Here is a 7,058-nt window from a genome sequence, read left to right as displayed (position 1 = left end):
GGTCTAACCTCTCACATGGCTGGGGGCATCGAGAAAGAATGAATGTCAAAAGCAAATCTCCCTTTACTTAATTCCCTGCAGTTTTAGTTATTTCCTTGGTGTCACTACTCTCTTGAGTCAAGACCTCCATGCGGTAGGCATCCACATGGTGGCTCATTCGTGGAACTCCTATGTACGTTCTCCATTGCGTCATGCAAAGCTGACTCACTGCACAGCTCCCTAGTGTGGGAGGCAGGGGCCCAACTCAGCCTCTTCTACTCTACCTTAGCATCCTCCATGTGTGATACATTCCACCTTCACTTGCTGCTGAGCTTTTTTCCATATGGCTCAAGTGGTTCAATCCCAGATATCTACCATGTTATTAACTTGATACATGAGGGTATCATTACACCACCAAATCTGGGGAATGCAGTCCTCCTCGAAGGGCCTGTAAGAACTCTGCCAAGTCCCTTTACGTAGGTCTCCTCAAACTTCACAAGTGTTTACCTTGAAGGCTCCGCTCACTTGACTTTGGGTAGAGCTTAGCACCCCATCCTACTCCCAAAGTACAAATACTGCTTGAAGGCTGACCCCGGAGGCTCTTTCCCCCCTCCCCAGTCTTTTTAAATGGGCTGAGAAAGGTGTGATTGGGTGGTGGCTAGTGGTACTTCTGTACCCCTTATTAAGCCTTGTAAACATAAATCTGTCCACAAATGTGAAAATTATTTTTAATTAGGAAATTTTTTAATTAGGAAAATTATTTTTAAATAGGAATACTCAATACCTGTTATTTTCATCTATGGGCCCTAATGCAATTTCCTGGGCAACAGAAAATACCTTTCTACAGAGAAAGACAAAAGAAGAAAGAAACATAGAGGTTTTCTGTGTATATTTGTTTGTTTTGTTTTACAGAAGAGTGAATAACTTCAATAAAATACCTAGGAGGAATGTTAAAGGTCTAGTCATGTGGGAGTTTTTTAATAATACTTTAACATTATTAATGATCAGTATTTAATTTCGCCCAGGCAACATGCTAAGCTCTTTAGATACATCATTTCACTCCATCCAATTTAAAGTCCTTAATTTTACCACCTCCATTTTACAGATGAAGAAACTGACACTTACAGAAATTAATTTGCCAAGGTCAGAAAACTCCTCCTAAGTTGACATTTAAATCATTCTGTCTTATCATCTTTCAATTGTCTCTTTTTCTAATATTTGTTTTACTTGATGTCTACTAACTTAGATATTTTTAACACTAAAACACAACAGATGGACTAGGGGGCAGGGCTCCCAGCAAAGCTAAGGATTTTGCATATTACATTATACTATAGTTTGGATAATTTTTTCTTCACTATGCCTAAACAAAAACACACGTTTCTACAAAATGTATGTAATAAGAAAGAATTACAACATTTTGATACACAGGCACATGATGAACTTTTTTATTTTCATGCATTAATAAATCTCACCACATTGATTCAATTGCCCTTCTCTACTAATTGGAAAGAAGGGAGAGATGAGAAATGAAGAGCCTCTGTATCCAGAACTCCCATTGTCTCTTTAACCAATAGCCTGAGACTGAATGCTGAATAAACTTGACTTGATTTCCCTGGGGTGGGCATCTTCCCCCTCAGCCTTCCTGGGTGAGAGAAGATGGCAGCAGCAAGCTCAACAACATGACACTTAGCAAACATTCCGAGACTCTTTGATTGCCCAAGGGCATACAGCACGGCCTTGAATAAATGCAGATTGAACTAAGGACTGTACTTTCTTAGCTCCTTGCCAAAATGTGCTGTCTTTTAAGCAAGACGGCAAATGTGGGAACCTGAAGTCCCAATTACCATTAAATCTTCCACAAGAGCACCTTTCACTGGAAGGCTTGCTAAGGATTTTATTTCTTAATAGTCTGATAGCTAATTCTGAAGAACGGAAGAGGAAAAGCAGAATTGAGAACTGAAGGAAGGATTCTGATTTGGGAAAAGAAGGCGAAGAGGAGGAGAAACTTGCTGTATAATGGCTTAATTAATACACTTCAGCCCTTGTTTTCTCCAGTGAAGATTCAATGTTCTTCATTGTTTATCTTTGGGCATAATTTTAATTAAATGGAGCGTAGTTTCTAACTACGGTTAAGGGTTGCAATGAGCATAATTCTGCCCCCAAAATTCACACAGTGCAAGCAGCTGGGTACTACTTTTAAAGTCGTCAAAAATATGGAGAATAAAATACTTAAAACCATCTATTTTGTTGATTCAAGCTTATTCAACCTTTTGCTAGTGGGAGCTTTTACTGTACACTTGAGTTGCTCTCTTGATAGTATTTGCCTCCAGTGAAATCCTGTTTGGGAACTCATATTCTTTTTTATGCTGAAATCCAAACTGTTTTGAACAGGGCTGGCTTCATTAAAATGATTTCCTACTGTCACACAGTGACCTAAATGACAATTGACTTTTGCCTTCCATTAACAGAATGCATTCAGATTTCATTTTCATGTATGAATGCAATTCATGCTTCACATCATGTTATTTTAAACAATACCACAATGTAAATTCATGAATAGTGCTTTGAATTCTGTTTCCAATGTTGGTATCTTTTAAAGAATAAACTGTAAGAAGTTCTATGCCCTTATACATTCTAATTCTCTGAAAATGCATTGCAGCATTTAAAGGTCATTAGCCTTATACACTCTTAGTGCACCATAAGCTTCTATTGGAATGTGTTATATAATCAGAAACAAAGGGTGTCTCCCTCTCTCCTGCTGCCAGGCATTATACAACACAGAAGCAAAAGAGTTTCGCTCACATAAAAATGTCTTTCAACCCTGATTAAATAGCAGTAAATTCTTAAAATTATTTCCTATGGTTGTTATACATTTTGATTTATCCTCTCTCCTACAGTAATTAATAGCAACAAACCACTCATATTAGCCAGATGGATGACTCTAAGATTAGTCTGAAGTTTTACCTCAATTACGGAAAAAGAAGATGAATTTGAGAAACAAATAAGAAAAAAAAAATCCTTCTCTTAGGTTCTTGGGTTTTTCCCCCCCTTTTTTTTAGTTCAGATTTTATTCTTTTGCAGTTTTAGAACAGAATGTGTTACTGCTGCTCAACTCTTGATGAATACAAAAAGCCCACAATTGGCATTTATTTGATCTAACACATGATTAATGTGGCGAATTGCATGTAGTCCCAACCTTTTAAATCTCTGTGAAGAATTACATTTCTGTCCACAGGCATGTCACTGTTAAAAAATGAGCCACCTAATAAAAGAACACACAGTATATTAATATGTAATTTCTTTCCCAGTATGAATGCTAATTACTGACGGTGCAGACCTTATGCTTGGTCCTTGATATGGATAGACTTTCGAGCTATCGTTGTTGGTGTCATCAGTCTTACTACTCCATTCACCCACATTTTCATTTTAAAGACTCCTGAAGATAAGCAGGGGGGCTATTTAGTGGTTTTCTAGATCTAACGTGATTTAGTTTAAAAACCTGTAAGGGGGGGAGGGGTAAGTATTTTCTAACTTACTTCCAGAAATTAATTTGGTTTGCATGAAAAGAAATGTCATTATGTTAAATAATTCCCCTCTTGAAAGTACTTTCTCTGTTGCTTTCTGGCAGTCTCATTAACCTGTAAAGATAATTCAGTTGCCTAACATTTTTTTTTCTTGTTAGCTTCCAATTGAGCATTAGAAAATGTGAGGTTTCTACAAAGTATAGGAGCTTCAAATATTCATTTCAATTGTTGCTCGTTGGTTTAGGTTTTTCGTGTGTTTTTTTAATGCCAGGGTCTGGTAGGAGAGAATAATTATCACATACAGCATTCATTGTGTGACCCAACCATATAGCTCTCTTTCTTCTTCAAGCCCTTATATGTACTCCACAACCAGTATCCCGCAAATTATTATATCTCACTAGGAAGAGCTTTTAATAATGTATTAATTCTCAAAATCAAACTCTTGGCCACTTATTAGTCCTTCAAACTATTTGATATCAAAAATATATCTAAAGCTCTGTGAAGAGACTTACTTTTTTAAAAAATTGTGTTAAATTCATCTTTACTCCCTCAGTGCCTAGCATAGTGTCTGAGATTTTCAGAAAGCTCTAGTTATCTTAGCCATCATCTTACCCAACACTGAACTTTATTAAGAAATGCTTATGATCAAGTACATGACAATCAGTTTGACGACTGCTCAAATTAAACCAGTTGTCCATTGGAAGTGGCTTAAAAATCTAACTTTGTACTACTTTGATTAACATATGCCTCTGAGGGCAGGGAGTGCAGCTGACCTCATCTGTTTCTAAGATTGAGAAAAGTGACACCTTGTCTTTTAATAACTAAAATTTTAATTTAATGGGATCAGAGTTCAACAAATGTTGTCAGAAATTTTTTTATGGGTCAGAAAAAGAAGAAGACCCATTACAAGGATGCCTACAATTTAAAGCAGTACCATTGAAGAATAAAAAGACACAACATGATGCCCGGAAGCTGAAAAGCCATCTACCATGCCTGGTGTAAGGACATTCAATGACAATAGTTGATAAATGATAATACGCTGGGAGTGGAATAAAAGCGAAGTCTGTAAACTAAGAAACCTGCCTGTGAGTAACTTCACCTTCAAAGTAGACAAGTAAAAAAAGTAAGCCACTGAAAATTTCCATAGCAAGAGATATTAAAAGACATTTATTAGCTGCAGTTATTTTCTGTTTCTTTAGCTCCACTCAAAGTCCCCTCAGGCCCCCAGGCTGCCACCCCAGGATACAGGACAGCGTCGGACATACAATGGACATTCAGGTAAAGATTTGTTGTTGAACGAATGCACCTGTGCTTAGGCAACTACACTTGCACTTTTCATCTGTTAGCTTAGATGATGTACAAATTGCAGCCCTAAAAATATTCAAGGCTACTAGCCTTAGCCTGATTATAAACTGTGATAGGAAAGTACATAAATGTAGATATAACCTATCAGAAGTTGAGAGGCTGGTTTCAGGGCTGGGTATTTATGTGTTTCTGTTTTTGTTTTAATATTCTCAGGCAGTAGTTCAACTTCCAAGGGAACTCTTAGCCTCCAAGCTTTCCTGCTGTAGGTGTTCTTGCTTTTCCTGTGAGGCCTCATTGTGAGAATTTCTCCGGGCCCCTGCGAGCTCTTGGAACATGATTGAGATTCCTCCCAGATTTATTTCCACTGTATCCTATAATAATCGCTTCTCCCCTCCCATTCTTGGAAGTTACCCGAGTGACTCTTTTCCTTGAAACCCAAAGTTTATCATCAGCATACATAGAGAAGGCTTTATGTTCTTAATTCAGATATGCTAAAAAATAAGATAGTGGCCGAGGGCGGTGGCTCATGCCTGTAATCCTAGCACTTTGGGAGGCCCAGGCAGGCAGATTGCCTGAGCTCAGGAGGGCAGATTGCCCGAGCTCAGGAGTTCGAGACCAGCCTATATCCCATCTCTACTAAAATACAAAAAATTAGCCAGGCGTGGCAGCAGGCACCTGTAGTCCCAGCCACTTAGGAGGCTGAGGCAGGAGAATCGCTTGAACCCGGGAGGTGGAAGTTGCAGTGAGCACAGATTGCGCCATTGCACTCCAGCCTGGCAACAGGGCAAGACTCCTTCTCCAAAAAAAAAAAAAAAGATGGTGTTTGATATTAATCATTAGTGTTCTGCCTTCTTTTACACAATGTGAACATCTTTTAATAAACATTGCCAGCTGAAAATATTTGATTCTTAAACTTCAGTAGTTTACCAAGTAACAAACAGCTACTGCTGATCCATCTTACAATATTGTCACATGTACATAACATAATAAAATCCTCCCCAAAATTATCTGCTTGCTAGAATGTCCCAGTAATTAATCTTGTAAACTTTCCCTAAACAACATGCTTTAAAGAACCAAATCACCCTGCACTATCCAACATCACCCTAGTTTAAGCCCCAATTGATCCAATCCCCTTATTTCTCTTGTTTTGTACTCACACAACAAAAGAGTGCTTTATAAAGCAATATCTATTGATTTCTAACTCTGATGCATGAAATCAAGAGAAAATTGGGGAAAAGGGGACAATTTGGGAAAGGAAATGGAGAGAAAAATGCATCTGAGCCAGAAATGGACATTTGGTAATGGCTGATTCCATTTCATCATTTTGCCATTTTATCTCTTCTCTTCAATAGCAGGCTTTACACATTTTCTTACAGTTTTTACAAAGCATGCATGGTTGCTTTCACATCCATAAAGAAAATATCCTACCTGTTAGGATGGCCAAGTTGTCTCCAAAGACCCACACAGGCTTGTTTGTGTTTATTCTTTCAGCAGTAAAAAGAGACGTAAAACATCAGTGGTCCATTGGTCTTCTAATGCTTCTCTTAGTTTTCTAAGTTTGTGCCTGAAACATTTGTCTTTACCATGGCTTGGGCATAGAGATGAAGTATGTGCCTTCTGTAATAGCTTTTTCATTTAATTATTTTAGTTGCTGATTGACTGCTTCATGTCTAGTAGTTGTGGTCTAAAAGTGTTTCTAGTTTGTTTATTTATTTATTTATTTATTTATTTTTCCTCGCTAAATCTAAATGTTGTATAGCTTGGCCTGTTTTGAGGTGAAATTCTAGTAATTTTAAAAGATTACATATATTCCACATATATGAGTGTATATGTAGAATCAGATATATATAAGTGTATATATGTATATGCTGTGGTTTGGCTCTGTCCCCACTCAAAATCTCATCACGAATAATAATTCCCAAATCCCCACATGTCAAGGGAGAGACCAGGTGGAGGTAATTGAATCATGAGGGTGGTTACTCCCATGCTGTTCTCATGATAGTGAGTGATTTCTCACGAGATCTGATGGTTTTATAAGGATTTGGTAGTTTCTTCTGCGTTCATTTTCTTTCCCTCCACCCTGTGAAGAGGTGCCTTCTGCCATGATTGTTAGCTTCCTGAGGCCTCCCCAGCCATGTGGAACTGAGTCAATCAAACCTCTTTTCTTTATAAATTACCCAGTCTTGGCAGTTCTTCACTGCAGTGTGAGAATAGACTAATACACTATATACATGCATGTATATATACACA

Source organism: Hylobates moloch, unplaced genomic scaffold (assembly GCF_009828535.3).
Source record: "Hylobates moloch isolate HMO894 unplaced genomic scaffold, HMol_V3 SCAFFOLD_2, whole genome shotgun sequence".
Taxonomy (NCBI): domain Eukaryota; kingdom Metazoa; phylum Chordata; class Mammalia; order Primates; family Hylobatidae; genus Hylobates; species Hylobates moloch.
Note: the sequence above shows the minus strand (reverse complement) of the source record.